Source organism: Rana temporaria, chromosome 13 (genome assembly GCF_905171775.1).
Source record: "Rana temporaria chromosome 13, aRanTem1.1, whole genome shotgun sequence".
Lineage (NCBI taxonomy): Eukaryota > Metazoa > Chordata > Amphibia > Anura > Ranidae > Rana > Rana temporaria.
Window position 1 is genome coordinate 37,656,500 of NC_053501.1, and position 19,750 is coordinate 37,676,249.

Here is a 19,750-nt window from a genome sequence, read left to right on the forward strand (position 1 = left end):
AGAGTGGGGACATGTGTGAGCACCTCTATGTTTATTACAGTTTCCTGTAGAGACACAGTAGAGCCCTGGTCAAAAGTTTTGAAAGTGACACAAATATTTAATTTTTCCAAAGTCCGCAGCTTCACTTTTTTTTTTTTTTTTTTTTTTTAGATATTTTTGTCCGATGTTATACTGAAGTATAATTGCAAGCATTTCATAAGTGTCAAAGGATTTTATTGACCATTACATTAGGTTTATTCAGAGTCTAGACCTTTTGCAATTCACCCTGGCATGCTGTCAATCAACTTCTGGGCCACATCCTGACTGATGGCAGCCCACTCTTGCATAATCAATGCTTGGAGTTTGTGAGCATTTGGTGGGGCAGGGCGGTTTCACCCGCCTCTTGAGGATTGACAAGTTCTCAATGGGATTAAGGTCTGGGACGTTTCCTGGCCTTGGACCCACAGTTTCGATGTTTTGTTCCCCAAGCAACGTGGTTATCAATTTTGCCTTATGGCAAGGTGCTCCATCATGCTGGAATAGGCATTGTTCACCAAACTGATCTTTGATGGTGGGGAGAAGTTGCTCTCGGATGATGTTTTTGTACCGTTCTTTCTTCATGGTGTTAGGCAAAATTGTGAGTGAGCCCACTCCCTTGGATAAGAAACAACCCCACACATGAATGGTCTTAGAATGCTTTACTGTTGGCATAACACAGCACTGATGGTAGCGCTCACCTTTTCTTCTCTGGACGAGGTTTTTTTTTTCTGCATCTCCCAAACAATCGGAAAGGGGATTCATCAGAGAAAATGACTACCTCAGTCCTCAGCAGTCCAATCACTGTACATTTTGCAGGATACCAGTCTTTCCCTGGAGAGAAGTGGCATCTTTGCTGTTCTTCTTGACACCAGGCCATCCTCCAAAAGACTCCTAGCACTGCGTGTAGATTCACTCACACCTGCCTGCTGCCATTCCTGAGCAAGGTTGCCCTGATACCATAGCTGAATCAACTGTAGGAGATGGTCCTTCGCTTGTTTGGCTTTCTTGGGCGTGCTGAAGCGTTTTTCACAAATTCAGTGGAAATGTATTTTATGGTATAAGTATGTTTTCATAGCAAAGAGGTACTTTGTAACCGCAACTTGTCTGATCACTCTTCATAACATTCTGGAGTAGATGGAAATTGCCATCATAAAAACTGAGGCAGTAGACTTTGTGAAAATGTAATATTTGTCCTCAGCTGTAGATTGCAACTCTCTTCCTGACACAGGTTATTGTGATTAACTAAAATAGACAAAGTGAAGAGAAATCTATCCACAGGGTCACAAATGGCAAAAAAAAGGGTTCAATCTCTCCCAGCTACACTATATAAGCGTTTTTTAATCCTTTCAGTGTTTTCCCCTTCTGTCCCAGGTGACCCCACTTGCCAAAACTGGAAGTGAGGGGAAATCTGAATGTCTAATTCAGTATTTACAGCAACTGCATTGTCTGTGGTGGTCCCGTTTCGCCGTTGGCACAACGTATTCTGGTCACTGGAAGTCTACCACTGGTAGTTTTTGATGTGAGGTGCTTTGCATTTTGAACCAGTGTAATAGAGCAGTGGGCAGGTGTTCCCTACAATAAAGCAACCACTGAAATTAGTCCTTACCATTACACCCAAGTGTGAGAAAAATGAAGGCTGCCATTTCTGACCTCCCCAAAAATTGCAATTTGCTTGGCTAATATAGTGACTCAATTGGGTGGATTTACTAAAGACAAAACAACTGCACTTTTGCAAGTAGAGTTGCTCTAGAGTGTATTAAATGAGGTGGAGTTCTGCTGACTTCCATCATCCAATCGTGTTTGCAAAAAAATGCATTTATTTTTTTCCTTGTGCAAGTGTATAAGTGTATACGGTGTATAAGACTGGGTGAATGATCCCAGATCAACGGTAATTGACACTTGAACATGATGCACACTTGTAAAATACCCGCCACCAATATTGCAGCTTTATTGACCCTCTGGGCGTAGGCTCATTAGGGTTCAATTTATTTGGTAAGCCTCTGCAATATTGGTGGCGGGTATTTTACAAGTGTGCATCATGTTCAAGTGTGAATTACCGTTGATTTGGGATCATTCACCTAGTCTTGTACACCAATCAAGTTTTTTCACCATTCATTTTTTGGACTTTTTCTATATAAATCTGTCCCTTCCTTTTTTTTTTTTTTTTTTGTTTACACATTTTGTCACTTGATGTTTTTTTGATATGGACATTCAGTGTTTAGAATATCACTACTCAGCGCTACAATTTGTATGTTTTGTTTGTTATCTTCCTTTGTTCACTGGTTTTTGTAGCTGCTCATCTATTAGATAGCCCGTTTTTTGTTTTTTTTGTTTTGTACTGATTTATTATGCCTCCCCTCCCTTGAAACTTATTCTTTGTCTGCTTTTCATGATTAAAATGGAGAGCATTCTGGTGATCCACATTGCTTTTGATTGCCCCAGGTAGATGTGCTACTTCAGGGTGTCTTCTGCATAACAAGAGGTAAACTCTGTCACGTGGCTTTGACAGGTTATATGGCTGTGTTGACCTCCAACTTGGACTATCAAAGCTAGCAATGTGTAGGGCACTTCTGTGCCTTTTTAATTGGGCCAGTAGGTTTTTTTTTTGTGTGTGGTATTCTAAATCAACTCTATTGTATAAAAGTCAGCCAAGAAGATGCAATAAAAGGTGCTACTGACTTGATTTTAGTACACACAAACCCAGTATGTATCGTTATGAGAAATAACGGAAGAAAATAACTAAGGCTTTTTTGTGACAAATGGGCAATACATGTCCTATGTATGTTTTTTATGTCTTTAGAGAAAAAAAAAAGAAATATACCCTAAAGTTACACCTTGAAATCTGAAGTGGAATATACGACTTGTTCAATACGTTTTAATTGTTCTGCTCTTATCACTAGTCAACAAAATAACATGACTAGATTCATGATCATGTTTCTGGTAACACAATAGAGGGAGGAGAAGTAATAAGTCTTAAAAGACGAAGAGTAAGTAGCACTGTAGTCAAAGCAAGAGTCTCCCAAAAACTTGCATAAGATAGGACTTTGCATTATGGTGCAAGTCGAGCTCAATTACCAGATGCTGAACACATATATTACTAGTTATTTTTACATTTTGAGTGGGAAAACTTTTCTAGTCATATAGTACAGGACACAGGATCTTAAGGCTCATACACACGGTAGGACATCCAACAAAATTTCCCTTGGATTTTTGTCCTAATTGATTTGTCCTGCCACACCCATAGCATACACACAGTCAGACTTTTCTGCAAACTTTTCTAAAAGTTTCCTAACATCACGTGTTTTTTTTGGCTCTTTTCTGCTCTTTACCGCCACCCTTTGGTTAACTTCTGCTATTGTTTGTTGCTTTTAACATTGGTTTTCAGCATTCGTATTTTCACTTTGTCCAAAAGTTGGTTGGATTGCTGTACACACAGTCACACAAAGCACCATCGGACTTTTGTTGCCGAAAAGTTGGTCCGTTCGCAGACCCAACTTTTTGTTGGATGAAACCAGAAAAAGTTGGTCCGATGGAGCGTACACACGGTCGGACAAATTTGAAAAGTTGCAGATTTTGAAGTTGGTTGGCCAAAAGTCCGACCGTGTGTACGGGGCTTTAGTCTTAAAGTGCTACTAAACCCAAAAGCAAAAACCAATACATATTGCAGTATTCCACTTCTAGATGTGGTGGATGCATACTGTCGTTTTTCTTTCTTTTCAACTGCCAAAAAAAAAAGGAATACAAGCGTAGTAAAAATATCGAAGCCATCACATTTAAAGGTTGTTGAGCTGCAATATATTAAAACTCTACTGGGAGAACCTTACCTCTTTCATATGGAGACTTTCTCTTCTAAAAGTGTCTTTTTGTCAAGATTCCTAGTGCCACCATAGCCACTGGGGCTCCATTCTGGATTGGTTGACCCCTCCGCTGTGCCCTGGAGTTTCCCAATGGTTCCTTTAGGGAGCGTGCTCTGCTTCTCACTCCATCATTGCTATGTGGATTAGACAAGTTCTCATTCAAGTCTGTGGTCTAAAAAGTAGGACGCCTCCTTTCCCTGTTAAAGAGCACTCATTCATTCATATCCTCTCTGTTGCCATTTTTGGGTGCAAGGCGCTACAAGCTGCTCTCTGAATCCATCAACCTTTCTTTACCAGTTTGTTCTTTAGACATGTTGGTGTTTGCAATGTTGCCCACCCCCTCAGGACTATTTTGGACTAAGATCTTGGCTCTTGTGACTAGGATTTTTTTCTTGATCCACAGTAAAATCTGTTTCTTGGAGTACAGTTTAGGGCATGTTCTTTGATCTGCTACAAAGTTAGGGCTAGGTAGGAGTAATGAGCAGCTTTCTCTTTTGCCAGTTTACAGCTGGGTGGCTGCATACAACCCATGGTTTGAGGGTGAAATCCTGCGGCAGATTTGCACAGAATATGGTGCAAATGTGCTTAGTAACCAATCGGCTTCTAGGTTATATTGTCAAAGTGTATTTGAACACACTGAAGTAGAAGCTGATTTGGTTATTATGCACAGCTGCACCAGATTCTGTGTGTTATGGGTAAGTCGCAAGGTTCTATTTCATAAGGCTTCAGGGAGATATCCCCATTTATGCCTCCCAAGGTAGCCTACATTTTTTGCTAATGTCCCTAGGTGATGGACCTCTTTTTATAATGATTGTGAGAAGCTTACCTTTTTCATATGGGGGTTGGCATGCACTCCCAATGTGTGGAGAAAGTGGGGTACTTTACAGGATCAGGGCTGTGGTTTGCTAGAGGCACAGCCCTGTCCCTAAAAAAGACCTTCAATAGGTAGCAGGGGTTACAAATGTACCTGTCGGCCTCGCTTCCTGAATAGGTTACCTGAGAAGGTGTTAGTGCTCAGGTGCCAAGACTGATTCAAATGTTTCTCTCCAGTGTTGAGAGAACCTCTGTCTGTCTCCTGGTCGGTCCTTCTGGAACCTTTGTATGGCTCCCAGACCAAATTGAGGAGCCCAGCATTTTCTGGATCTGAAGACTGTCAACCTTTTCCTATGGGTGCAACAAAATTTCTGAAAACTGCCAGCTCCCTCATTGCTTCCCTCCTTCTGTGGAATATTCTGTCCTCCGTAGACATCTGGGATGCTCAATTGCACATTCCCATCTTTCTGCTTTAGCATTGACTGTTTTACATTGGGCAATCAGAATTGAGAATGTCACCCCTCCCACGCTTTGGTCTTTCTGTGGCCCCCAAGGTGCTTGCCTGGTATTGGCTCTGCTCCAAGCTTAGGATTCATGTTGTGGGTTACTTGGATGATCTCCTAAACTAAAGGATGATTTCTTGCTTAAGCCCAGGTCCACTCTGCTGCAGGATTGAGATTGTGCAAGTTCAGCTGAACTTGCATGATTTCATTCCCGAATGTCAGTCTGACAATTTCAGAGATATTTGTGCGGTTTCCTGCACAGATGTCTATTGAAATTGCCAAAAGTAGTGCAGAAACTAGTTTTGGGAATTGGTGCGGTGCTGCAAATCGGCATCGTACCAATTTGGTTGGTTCCATCGCAGGCAATAGCTGCCGATTTGGCATGCCAAATCGCATCAATGTGAACCAGGGCTAAGAATAAGTCATTGCTGTCCATGTCAGCCAATGTCCAGCAGACCGTGCAAACTCTGCAGAGATTTAATTGGATCCTCAACTTTCTGAAGTCATTGGTACCTGGGCCTGACATTGAATGCAACTCTGTCCAGCATCTTTATGCTGTGGGACAAGCTTCTGCACAGATTTTTCAGTCCCAGAGTCAGCCCTTTGCTTTGTTCCTACATGAGGGTCTTGGTCCTGATGGTAGCCAGTACTCCATGCTCAGTTTCTCTCCAGACTATTGCAACTCAACACTATGAATGAATGAAAACTTATATAGCGCAACACATGCGAACTTAATCGCCTCTGGGCACTATGGCAGCATGGGACAAACTCAGTCAGACTCTCCCAGGCATGGTGGACTGCCAGCCTGGTGCAAGAGTTAGGGAATCCTTTTCTCCCAAATACACAGGAAGTTCTTGCAACAGATCTTATTGTGCCGTTCTTCCTATCACTGTTCTGTACCTCTAGGCGAGTCATTTGTCCCTTCAACACTGTACCCCTCAGCTGTTGGATCACCCTAGAATCCAGTCAGAAATGGCTGTGGCCTACATCGATCATCAAGAAGGCCCCAGAAGTTGCATTGCTCAATGGGAATGCTGGGAGTACATTAAGGTAAAAAAAAAAAAATGTTCTGCCTTTACAACCACTTTAGAAAAAAAATTGGTGTAGTGCATATGAAAAATCAGATAAAACACTACTAACAAATATTTACCATATAATGCAAAAAAATATGAACATGGCCAAAAAGATTGAAAACCTTTACTGTGTATGATAGATTGTGAACCCCAAAGAGTCTCAAAGCTTTTCAACACTAGGACCACCACAATATGTGAAAAGTGTGGGCATACCAGGTTCCCATGACCCTCGTTAAAAATGTTTAGTTATCCACAAAGCCTCCTGATTGGTGGGACACACCAAGGTGTAATTGCCTATCAATATGCAATAAGGCTCCATACAGACAAGATGTTATTAATGAAGCAAAACACACCCTCCATAGTGTAAAACTGTAGATATGTACAATATTTAATATGGACAAATATACTGAGAAATCAGTAGATGTTGAACAAACAATTCAGGTCACGTATGGAATGTTTTCCCAAAACGAAGATGGCCATGACTGTTTCGCGATTGTGTAGAGTGGTGTGTTTCGGATCGGCCGTGCATGTGCTGTCATCAAGGGAACCAATGCCATGGCTGTGGCCTACATCAATCATCAAGAAGGCCTCAGAAGTTGCATTGCTCAAAGAGGATGCATTTGGTAATAAATGTCCTGCCCTTACAGCCAATTTAACCTGGTTCTTAAGGCCTTTCAAAGGCCACCCTTCAAACCTAATAAAGATAATCCCTTATCTGACCTCACGCACAAGGTAAATTTTCTCATTGCGATTACCTCTCCACAAAGGGTCTCTGATTTAGCAGCTTTATCCTGTAAAGAGCCTTTCCTAGTGATACACAAGGGCAAGGTTGTTCTAAGGCCAAGAGTCGGTTTTAGTCTTTATCCTTCCACATTAACCAGGATATTGTCCTTCCTTCTTTTTGTCCTGCTGCGAAACATCCAAAAGAAAATTCTTATCTTACCGTCTTGACATGTTACTGCTGTGAGGGTCCTCTTCTCAGTTACTGCCTCTTTTATGCATCTGATTCCCTCTTTGTGCTTTTCAAGGGTTCATGCAAGAGGACCTCCTGCTCATGACTTTACTATTGCTAGGTGTATTGAACATGTCTTTAATTGAGCCTTTCATCTCAGATAGGGCTCTTCCTTTCTTTATTAAGGCAGGCCATACAATGGTGTGATTTTCTTTCCGGCAACGATGGGTTGCCGGAAAGAAAATCACTGGATTGCCCCATCAAAAAGGGTCAGCTATTGTGTTCTCCTAGTAGGAAAACACAGTGATTATTTCTAGCGGCTATTCTGCTGGCAATAATCGCATGCCAATATGCTGGTTGTACCCATGGGGCACTATTCCTCCCACTGAAACCAATGATCAGGCACTATTCCTCCATGGGGCATTGTTTACTTCCAGTGACAACAAAGACATTTTCTACATTCACCAGACACAATCTGAGCCCCAGAGTCTGAGGGACAGTAAACCGGCCCTTTATTTAGAAAGTTTGGAGACCCCTGCTTTAGGAGAAGCTCTCCACTGTCTAATGACAGTAAGCAGCAGTTTTGTGCATGCACAAAATGTACATCCACCTGCCCTGCTTTAAAAGCATGGCTACACCTGCCCTAAGGGACTCTAGGTTCAAAAATTTCTGAACCTGAATTCACAAGTTTTTTTTTTTGTTTTGTTTTTTAATACAGTTGTGTAATTTTTTGTCGTAGGTGTACCTGAGAGCTTCAAAAAGCCTGCAGTCTTTTAGATTGTAAGCTCTAACAAGCAGGGCTCTTGGATTCCTGACGCCATTAACCACTTAAGGACCAGCCCATGTACATATACGTCCACAATATGGCACGTACAGGCACATGGGCGTATAGGTACGTCCTCGCCTATTAGCGGGTGGGGGGTCCGATCGGGACCCCCCCCGCTACATGCGGAGGTCGGGTCCGCTCGGGGAGCGATCCGGGACCACGGCGCGGCTATTTGTTTATAGCCGCTCCGTCGCGATCGCTCCCCGGAGCTGAAGAACGAGGAGAGCCGTGTGTAAACACGGCTTCCCCGTCCTTCACTATGGCGGCGCATCGATCGCGTCATTCCCTTTATAGGGAAGACACGATCGATGACGTCATTCCTACAGCCACACCCCCAAACAGTTGTAAACACATACTAGGTGCACCCTAACTCCTACAGCGCCACCTGTGGTTAACTCCCAAACTGCAACTGTCATTTTCACAATAAAGAATGCAATTTAAATGCATTTTTTGCTGTGAAAATGACAATGGTCCCAAAAATGTGTCAAAATTGTCCGAAGTGTCCGCCATAATGTCGCAGTCACGAAAAAAATTGCTGATCGCCGCCATTAGTAGTAAAAAAAAAATAAAAAATAAAAATGCAATAAAACTATCCCCTATTTTGTAAACACTATAAATTTTGCGCAAACCAATCGATAAACGCTTATTGCGATTTTTTTTTACTAAAAATAGGTAGAAGAATACGTATCGGTCTAAACTGAGGAAAAAAAATGTTTTTATATATGTTTTTGGGGGATATTTATTACAGCAAAAAGTAAAAAATATTGCTTTTTTTTCAAAATTGTCGCTCTATTTTTGTTTATAGCGCAAAAACTAAAAACCGCAGATGTGATCAAATACCACCAAAAGAAAGCTCTATTTGTGGGGAAAAAAGGACGCCAATTTTGTTTGGGAGCCACGTCGCACGACCGCGCAATTGTCTGTTAAAGCGACGCAGTCCCGAACTGTAAAAACACCTTGGGTCTTTAGGCTGCATATTGGTCCGGGGCTTAAGTGGTTAAACTGTATTGTAATTAAAACCAAATCACATGGCAATCGAAGCCCAACACACGACGTGCATTTGGGTGCCATTATCCTTTAATGCAGTGGCGGCTGGTGATTAAAATTTTTGGGGGGTGCAAACAAACTGAAAAAAAAAAAACATCAGTTGCAGCCACTGTGCCCATCAAACACAGCCAGTGTGCCCATCAAACGCAGCCACTGTACCCATAAATTTCCGCCACTGTACAATCAAACGCAGCTACTGTGCCCATCAATTGGTGCTACTGTGCCCCATCAATTGCTGCCACTGTGCACCATCAATTGCCGCTACTGTGCCCCATCAAATGCTGCCAGTGTGCATACCCCGCCTGGCACTTGCCTGTCTTGGGTGACGGCGCTGTTCTCCACGCTCCGAGTCCTCGATGTCTTCTCCCGTTCTCTCCGTCCTCTGCTATGATTGGATGCCTGATAGGCGCCCAATCACAGCGCCTGTCGCTTCAGCCAAACTGGTGACAGGTAACCAGACCAGAGCACCTGATTGGCTGAGAGGCGGGTCAGTGTTAGGAAAGCGATTTATTCACTTCCCTAACACAACACTGAGTAAACGGCGAACGCACAGCATTGCGCCCGCTGTTTACCAATTTGGAAGCTTATTAGAGCCTATGCAGAATTGTGTGCTGTTAAAATCCCATAGCGTGAACGGAACCTAAATCCTGTAAATAATAACCTTAGCTCAAAACACAATAAAATAGCAAAAAAACAAACACATTACCTTATTTTTCTGTCCAACCTTCCCCAGCAATTCAGTTACTCCCCGATGTCAATTATGACTAATGTGATCTATTGTGATCAGTTTAAATCTGCGGATAAACAAGTGAGCCGTCCTCTTTGTAATATGTACTAAGCAGACAGCTTGAGATACGTGGCAAAGCAAAACAGCTCATTTGGATGCAGCCTGTGATCCTGTGATATGATTATGTTGTCTTAATATTATTCATAAGAAGTGATGTGAGAATTGCAATTATTTTGCCACGCTTTAAAAAAAAAAAGAAAAAGAGCATTGAATGGAGATAGGAATCAGAGGAGCGCAAGCTGGCGGTATTTCTGTCATATTGATTGTGTTTATTATATTACGCTGCGACTTTTACCAGCTGTGTGCTTTTGAAAGAGATTTTTCCATTCAATTCCTGTTTCAGTGAATACACTTATCAGGACAGGAAGTGAGAATAAACAAAAGCCAATGGGGGCCCAGAGAAAAAAAAATGACAGGTTCTAACCCCTCACCACCCTAATCAAACCTCAACCCCAATTCCAAAAATATTCCACAAAAAACACTCCAGCGCCCAATACAAAATGTTCCCAAAGACTTTTAGGTGCATCATGGATCCTTGGGTGCAGCCCTTTACCGATCGGGAAACCCTCAATAAACTGCAAAAAAAAAGAACGCACAAGAGGGCGCAAACTCCTTGTGCATTACCACCAAACAATTTATTATAATAAAGCTGAATGAATACTTACAAACATGTAAAAACAGTCATAAGCAAAATGTCCCATCATAAATCCAGTTTGGAAACTGACGCGTTTCAGGGGAGCTCTGAGGGAGGGAGTCTTTTGAAACGTGTCAGTTTCCAACCAGATGGTTTTATGATGGGACTTTTCATCCATGGCTGAAACATCTATGTTATATGTCTGTTGTTATTACCATATTTATCGGAGTATACCGCGCACTTTTTTGCCCTGAAAATCAGGGCAAAATCGTGGGTGCGCGATATACGCCGATACCCGCTTTCCCGCGTCGAGTTTGAATACTGCGCCGACATATACCGAGCGCAGTACACTCGTGTATAGTCGGGCAGTCTCGGCTCCTCTCGCGCTGATGTCCTGGACATATGTCGGCGCAGTATTCAAACTCGGCGCGGGAAACGAGCGGGGAGGACGCCGCAGACGGACGCCGGACCCGACGAGGCCGCCGATGGACGCCGCGCAAGACACCAAAACTGTAAGTACAAAAAATCTTTTTCCCACAGGAATTCTGGGCAACTTTAGGGGTGCACGCTATACGCGGGAGCGCGCTATACCCCAATAAATACGGTACATGTTTGTAAGTATTCATTTGGCTGTGGCTTTATTATAATAAATTGCTTGGTGGTAATGCATGAGGAGCTTGCGCCCTCTTGTGTGTGTTTTTTCCAATTCAAAAAAAGTTGGGATGTATAAAATCTACAATGATTTGCAAATCTCATAAACCCATGTACAATAGAAAACATATCAAATGTTTAACCACTTGAGGACCGCCTAACGCCGATATACATCGGCAGAATGGCACAGCTGGGCACAGGCACGTACAGGTACGTTGCCCTTTAAGTGCCCAGCCTTGGGTCACGCTCGCGACACCGGTCCGAAGCTCCGTGACCGCGGACCCGATCGTCGCCGGTGTCCCGCGAACGGGTCACAGGAGCTGAAGAACGGGGAGAGGTGAGTGTAAACAAACCTTCCCCGTTCTTCTCTGTGGCTTGTCCCTGATCATCTGTTTGCTGTTATAGGGAACGACAATCGGTGACATCACACGTCCAGCCACGCCCCCTACAGTAAGAATCACTCCCTTAGGGCACAATTAACCCCTTAGCGCCCCCTAGTGGTTAACCCCTTCACTGCCATTGTCATTTTCACAGTAATCGGTGCATTTTTATAGCACTTTTCGCTGTGTGGTCCCAAAAATGTGTCAAAAGTGTCCGATGTGTCCGCCATAATGTCGCAGTCACGAAAAAAATCACTGATCGCCGCCATTACTAGTAAAAAATATATATTAATAAACGTGCCATAAAACTATCCCCTATTTTGTAAATTTTTTTTTATATATTTTTTGGGAATATTTATTAGAGCAAAAAGTTAAAAATATTGAATTCTTTTCAAAATTGTCGCTCTATTTTTGTTTATAGCGCAAGAAATAAAAACCGCAGAGGTGATCAAATACCACCAAAAGAAAGCTCTATTTGTTGGGAAACAAAAGGACGCCAATTTTGTTTGGGAGCCACGTCGCACGACCGTGCAATTGTCAGTTAAATTGACGCAGTGCCGAATCGCAAAAAGTGGCCAGGTCCTTTACCTGCATAATTGTCCGGGTCTTAAGTGGTTAAACTGAGAATGTATCATTTTAAGAAAAAAATAAGGTTATTTTGAAATGGATGGCAGCAACACGTTTCAAAAAATGGGTTCATGAGATTTGCAAATGATATTGCATTCTGTTTTTAGGTAGATTTTACACAGCGTCCCAACTTTTTTTTATAGTTGGGGTTGTAGAGAAATAAAAAAATAAACAAAAATCAGTGGTTAAAGTTAAACTCTCAATACAATTATAAAGGGGTCTCAAACAGGGCAACTGTATTTGAGGGGCCTATTTATACTTTTTTTTTTTTTTTAATAAACATTTTTATTGAAGATTTTCAGCAATACAGCAAAATCCATGAACATAAATACATTGTTCATGTCTCAAATCACGTCTTAACAGGGTCTTATAATAATAATTACTTATAAAGGTACATGTATATATATGTATATCACATGAAACAGGTCAAAGAAACAACATATATGCATGGATCATAGTCCATGAACCAGTATCAGAATGTAAGCCGTAAATCCCCCGCTAACCGAGGAGTTCGAAACCTCATTAGTTCCCATTCTTTGTATGTGAAAGAGGCTCCCCTCTGCCCTACCCACCCCTAATCGGGGACAATCTGTGGGCAGCGCAGAGAGGAGAGTGGTGAAGGTCGAGGTAGGATAGATTTAACTTAGCCCTTTCCCATCCTACCCCTTGAGAAGAGCCAGGTCGGACACAGTGTCCAGAGAGGGGGTGTACATCCCTGTGCGGGGAAGAGGGGGGGGGGTTGAGGTAGATGGGAAGTACACAGGGGTGGAGGAGTGTCTGATTGTTAGGTCGATGGGTAAATCTAATCTCAGATGTTATGCTAGGATTTTCTTGGGCACTAAAAAGTACTTATGTAGGGGGATTTCTATATAGAGTCCAACAAGACCATGTTTGTCTGTATTTCTCGTGTGTATCCTTAGATTGGTGGATAAGGCGCTCCATTTCTTCTACCCTGTCAACACGTGTATGCCATTCTTCAATTGTTGGAATAGTTTTAGACTTCCAGTATATGGGGATACATTGGGTGGCTGCATTTATTAAGTGAGGAATTAATGATCTTCGGTATTGTACTCTTGGTATGGGGGTGTGATGTAGCAGGAATTGCGCTGGGGCCAGGTTTATTGGTATAGTTGTAATTTGTATGATGCGTTCATGTACAACCTTCCAAAACTGGACTAATAGAGGGCATTCCCACCAAATGTGAAGAAATGAGCCTTCCGCCCCATCACACCTCCAGCAAGAAGGGGAAACTGCCGGAAAGATTTTGTGAAGCTTTTCTGGTGTTCGGTACCACCTGGTGCAGAGTTTATATCGGTTTTCTTGTGCGGAGACATTAACAGTTCCTTTATGTGTGTGTTCCCATATAGTGTTCCAGTCTTCGTCAGAAAGGGACATGGAGAGATCCTTGTCCCAGGCTGAGCGAATGTTTGAGGAAGGGGACGATTTTGGGGTTAGTAATGAGTGCAGTATAGAAATCAGATGTCGCTTTGGTTCTCCCGCAGTGCATATTTGTTCTAAGGGTGAGAGATCTCTGCACCATTTCGAATGAGATTGAGTGGGACCCAAAAAATGTTTAAGTTGGAGGTATTTAAAAACAGACATGTTCACCTGAGGGAAAGCTTTTGTTAATTCAGGGTAGGTTAATAGGTCTCCATTGTGGAAGAATTGATGCGCTCTAATGGCTTGGGAGATGGTGCCCGTCACAGGATGTTTGTAGGTTATATTTGGAATGAAATCTGGATTGTGTGATAGGGGTGTCAACGGTCCCGGGGAGGGAATTATTTTCAGGGTTCGACATGTCGTCTTGAAATTCTGAAGTGTAGGACCTATTAAAGGGTGGTTAAGGCAATCAGAAGGGATCGAGCGCTGATCTATCCATGGCAAATGGGTAATCGGGAAGGAGAGGAATGCATTTTCCAAGGCAATCCAGTCCTTGTTTCCAGTGTGGAGATGCCAATCTACGAGTCTAGTGAGTAAGCAAGATTTGTGGTATAGGGCAAGATCGGGTATACCCAGGCCCCCCTTGTGCTTTGGTTGAGACAGTTTATCCCAGCTCAGTCTGGGTGCTTGGCCAGCCCAAAGAAATGTTCTACAGTGCCTTTTGAATGTTGAAAAGAAGGCCTGTGGGATCATGATTGGAACCGCTTGGAGAAGATATAAGATTCTTGGAAGGATATTCATCTTAAGGATTGCTGATCTACCAAACCACGAAAATCTACCATTGTTCCAGTCCACTAGGTCAGTTTTAATGGTTGAGAGAAGTGGTAGAAAATTTAGTGAGAATAGCTTACCGAGATCTTTGGGAATTTTAATGCCTAAGTATGTGAAATAATCAGACTCCCATTTGAATGGAAAGTTTTGTTTACATAGATCCACTACTGGGGTTGGAAGAGAAATATTAAGAGCTATCGATTTGTCAAAATTAATTTGTAAATTGGCTAAAATGTTAAACAGTTTAAAGTCCTTCAAGAGATTGGGGATTGTAGTTATTGGATCCGAAAGGAATAGCAGGACATCATCAGCGTAAGCCGCTGTCTTGTAATGCTTTCCCCGGATCTCAATACCCTTGATCGCATCGTTCGCCCTAAGTTTTCTAAGAAAGGGTTCCATCGAAAGGATGAAGATGAGGGGAGATAAGGGACAACCCTGACGGGTTCCATTGGCGATGGAGAAGGCGTCCGATAGGTGGCCATTTACCCTAACCCGGGCCGTGGGACCAGAGTACAGCAGTTGGATCATCTGGGTGAGACGCGGTGGTAATCGCTCTTTAGTCAGGACCGCCTGCAAAAAATCCCAGGCCACTCTATCGAACGCCTTCTCAGCATCCAAAGACAGAAAAAAAACACTCTTTTTTGTGGAGGACAACCAGTGATGAATGTTGAGAGCTTTTATAGTATTGTCCCTGGCCTCTCTGCCAGGAACAAAGCCGACTTGATCAGTTGTGATAAGATTGGGGATCAGTGGGAGAATACGGTTGGAGAGTATTTTGGCATACAATTTGATATCGACATTTAGTAGTGAAATCGGTCTATAATTGGTGACAAGCGTGGCATCTTTGCCAGATTTGGGGATCAGGGAAATATGGGCCTCTAACAAGTCTTTTGTGTGTGAAGGGGAGTCCGGAAGGGTGTTAAAGGTGGAGAGAAAGTGGGGGGATAATGCGTCAGAGAATGTCTTGTAATAACTTAGTGGCAGACCGTCTGGGCCGGGACTTTTCCCCGGTTTAAGTTGGCTTATTGCTAATAAGACTTCTTCCACAGTGATTGGGGCCCCTAGGTCGGCGATGTCGTCAGGGGCGATATATGTTGGGCAATATTCCGATAGGAACTCCTCTATCAAGGTCCTTCTATCAGGCGCTGTTTCTTGTTGACGGGATTTTTGTAGATTATATAACCCAGAATAATATCTGACAAATTGATCTGCTATTCCATTGTTAGTAACTATGGACTCCCCGGAGATGGCCGTGATATTGTTAATGGTATGGGATGCCTTTTTTTTTTGTAAAGCAGCTGCTAAAAGTTTACCCGACTTATTCCCATATTCATAGAAAAGTTTACTTGTCAGTGTATGTTTACGGGCGAGTCTTTTCTTGATTTCGCCAAGGAGTTCTTCACGGGCTTTAACTAGCTCATCGTGTGTTTGGGTAGCTAATGTTCGTTTGTGTGTTAGTTCCAGGGCCTTAATTTTCCCTGATAGCTCTAAAATGCGCGCTTTCCGTGCCTTGGCTCTCTTTGCCATAATTGAGATAAAATGTCCTCGGCCTACCCATTTATGGGCGGCCCAGACCAAGGGAGCAGACGTGTCTTCAGTTATGTTTTCCGCGAAATAATTAGAAAGGACCTTAGATATATCAGAGGTGTGATTATTGTCTAGCAAGATAGAGTCATCCAGTCTCCAAATGGACGATCTGGGACGACTCGTAGGGATCGATAGTAAAATAGTGATCGGGTGGTGATCTGACAATAGCATTGGGTCGATAGTGGCGTTTACTAGGGCGGTAAGATCGTTTTGTGAGAGGAAAAAGTGGTCTATCCGTGAGTATTTTTTATGCAGTGGTGAGAAGTATGTGAAATCCTTCACGTTTGGATGGAGTGTTCTCCAAGTGTCGTGAAGGGATAAAGTAGAGAGGGCGGACTTAATGGCTTTCAGAGCACTGAATTTTAGACAGGTAGAGCCATTGGATGTGTCAAGGTCTGGTTGTAGGGGGACATTGAAATCCCCGCCTAAAATGAGGGTACCTCTTTGGAAGGATGTAAGTTGATAAAGGGTCGAACGGAAAAAGGGAACTTGTTTTGTGTTGGGGGCATAAATATTCGCTATTGTGTACATCACATTGTGTATGGTACCCCGCAGGAATATGTATCGTCCCTGAGGGTCCCTCTGAGTATCTAGGATTTCAAAAGGACAGTGTCGAGAAATTAATACCGACACTCCCTTGGATTTTGCCTCATTATTGGGGGCGTGAAACACCAGTGGGAAGTTTCTATCAGTTAATTTGGGTATTGTATCTGCACGAAAATGTGTCTCTTGGAGGAAGGCTATGTGTACTTTTTCTTTTTGTAGTAGAAAGAGTAGACGAGACCGTTTTTCGGGAGTATTCAATCCCCTGATATTCAGGGAATATATTTTAATGCGACTCAGAGGTCCCGCTTTCTGTGCAGGGGGTAAGGGGGGTGATACCGGGATCATGTCTGCAGCGCACTAAATCTGATGGGAAAAGGAGAGGAACTGTGTTAGGCAAGGGGCAGGATGGGAAGTATACCGCCCTCAGGTGCGGTCAACAATGGCAAGTACAATGTTGGTAGAGCGGGCCGGGCGACCCGTAAGTTTTAGATACCGATTGAGTGGTGAAGAGTAATTCACTCACTTACTATTTACAAGGAACAATCGGAAAATTACAGTGGGTGCGAGACCCCCGGGACCCCACCACAATCCCAAGAGCACCCACACACCCCTGTTGCGGGGTCAGCCAAGCCAGCCAAGGGGAGAGAAACACAATTACTGAAGTTTTACCTATGAGTTTCTAGCAAGATTTTTAAACAAGTAAATAAATGTAACCAGTATTAGCCAAGCCACCTCAGAGTGGATTCAGACTGAGAGAAGACAGGGAGCTTATTAAAGATGTAATAGGTACCAATTTTGTTAGTGACCTAAGGCAGATCACAGTCAGTAGTTAATTTTGGATCGAAAGGGGTTTCTCAGTGTGAATCTCACATTCTGATCAATGCAAAGAAAGAAAACTTTTTCTTATCCCATAAGGAAGTGTAATCAAGAGAACCTGTTTAACAATTAGAAAATACTATATAGTCGCTAATAACATTGAAAGTGATCCATTTCAAGACTACAACTTAACCGGGCCTGTTCTGCAGTCTCCCATCCGGGAGAAATGCCAGTGGTGCGGATATGCTGCCGAACACACCCGGTCAAAACTGTTTACCTGTTACCGTCGATACTCCAGGGTCTCGGGGAAGCAGTGACGAGATAGAAGGGAGGAGAGGGGCCCGAGAAACCCTGGGTCTCTGTTAACACAGGTATGAGAACCTAACTGTGATTGGTTTTGGGTTTGAAGTAGAATACTAAAGTCACACTACCCCAGTGTAGTGAAGGACAAAATGACTCAAACAATGGAGGACGAGATGGCAGTCCAATGTTCTTTGGTTGAGATACATCTTAAGTGACCCTAAAGCAAGATCTGTGGTCAGGAATTTTCCACTGTCGACCCCAGAGGGAAGATTATGTAGTTAGGCCCCGTAACACCAGGTAGTGTGAAAAAAAAAAAAAAAAAACTTTGTGATCTAAGTGAGCAGGAGAGAGGTATCTCTCAGTATCGGGGACAACGATGAGGGGTGAACTTGGTAGGGCAACGGGGAAAACTTTCCCATTAAGAACTCAAGAGAAAGGGGTAAAACGAAGCATGTCAACAAGCAATTGATGAAACTATCAGGGGCTGTTGTATGATCTAGATCAGTGTCAAGTCCATTACTCGTTCTGATCTCTTCTGGCCCTCCTGGCCTCCGGTGGGGTCATTTGGTCTTGTTCTCGTCTTACTCCAGAAGAGTTCTGAGGGGTTCTTGAGTTAGAGGGAGATCTCATCCTGCGGAACCTGGTGGCTTGGGTTTCCATGGGTGTTTCAGGTGGTTTCCCTCTTCTCCCAACTGACCGGCGGTAGGGTGCGTACCAGTCAGGCACTGAAATCGGTGGCAGGCCTAGTGTTTCACAGAACCTGGGCAGGTCCTCCGGCACTCTCAAAGAGGCATTGCGACCTTGGTTTGAGGCTGCCAAACAGAAGGGGAATTTCCATTTCTACCTAATGTCTTTTGACCGCAGCACCTCCAGCAATGGTTTAAGATCGCGCCTATGTTGCAGGGTGATTCCTGAAAGGTCTTGGTATAATTGGACCGGGGTTTCACCGCAGTACAGTCTCTGACCCCTGGCCCTACTCAGGATTTCTTCTTTTAGTTTGAAATTAGTCATACAACATATTATGTCCCTAGGGGGGTCTGTATCCCTGCCCCTTGGGCGCAGGGCACGGTGTATTCTCTCAAAATCGATGAAGGTTTGAGGGGGTTTACCTAGAATCGAATTGAGAAGGGAGGTGACTTCTTTTTGGATTCGCTCTCCCTCAATTACCTCAGGCATACCTCTCACGCGAAGATTCCGGCGTCGGCCTCTGTTGTCTAAATCTTCCAGCTGTCGATTCACTTCCCTCAGCTGGAGGGTATGGTCATCTATCTTTCTGGTGGATTTTTGTAGAATTACTTCGTGTTCATCCGTTATCTGTTCAGTAACTGACACCCTATCGGCAAGAGAGCGCAGGTCTATGCGGAGTTCTGCTATTGCTGCGGCAAGGGTGTCCTTGATATCTGCCGCTACTGCTCTTAAGTCAAGTAAATTAATTTGTTGTGTTCCAGCACTCCCGGTGCCCGCCATAGCCCCCATTGCTTGAGAGGATATCTCTGGTTCTGGAGCTGTCAGCACAATTTCTGTGGGAGAGTGTGAAGGTGCTTGAGATGTACTCTGAGTACGACCCCGGCGGGTGGGTGCCATGCTCCCTTGGGAAATGCGATGTTGATCCGTGATGCTATGTCCTGCTACTCCAGTGTGTTCTCTGGGAGACCGGGAACGAGATGCCGAAGAATGGCGTGATGAGGTTCCCATACTCGCCGGTACCCGAGTGGAGACGGAAAAGGACAACAGAATTACTTTCTTTTTCCCCGGGCAGTCTGTACTTTTGTATACTGCAGTTTCTCCTTACGGTATGTTGCAAGGGGGTATATTGCTGTTTGGCAGTGAGGATATTGAGTTTACTCAAGGATATTATCGGCCACCACTGGGTTGTCCAAGCGGGCTGACAGAATTTGCGGATTTGCCCACCGTTTCATGCCATGCGTGGCGTATTGCAATTAAAGTTCTTCCCCTGCCTTCCTTTCAGAATGGTTGGTGGGTTAATAGGGGGTCTGAGGTGCCGGGCAAAGAGAGCAGAAAAGTATCTCCAGGAGGAACTTAATGTTCAACTGTATAGGGTGAGGGCCGGGATTGCGGACCAGCAGGCATTTCCTCCAAGGGGGGTGATGTCTTGACC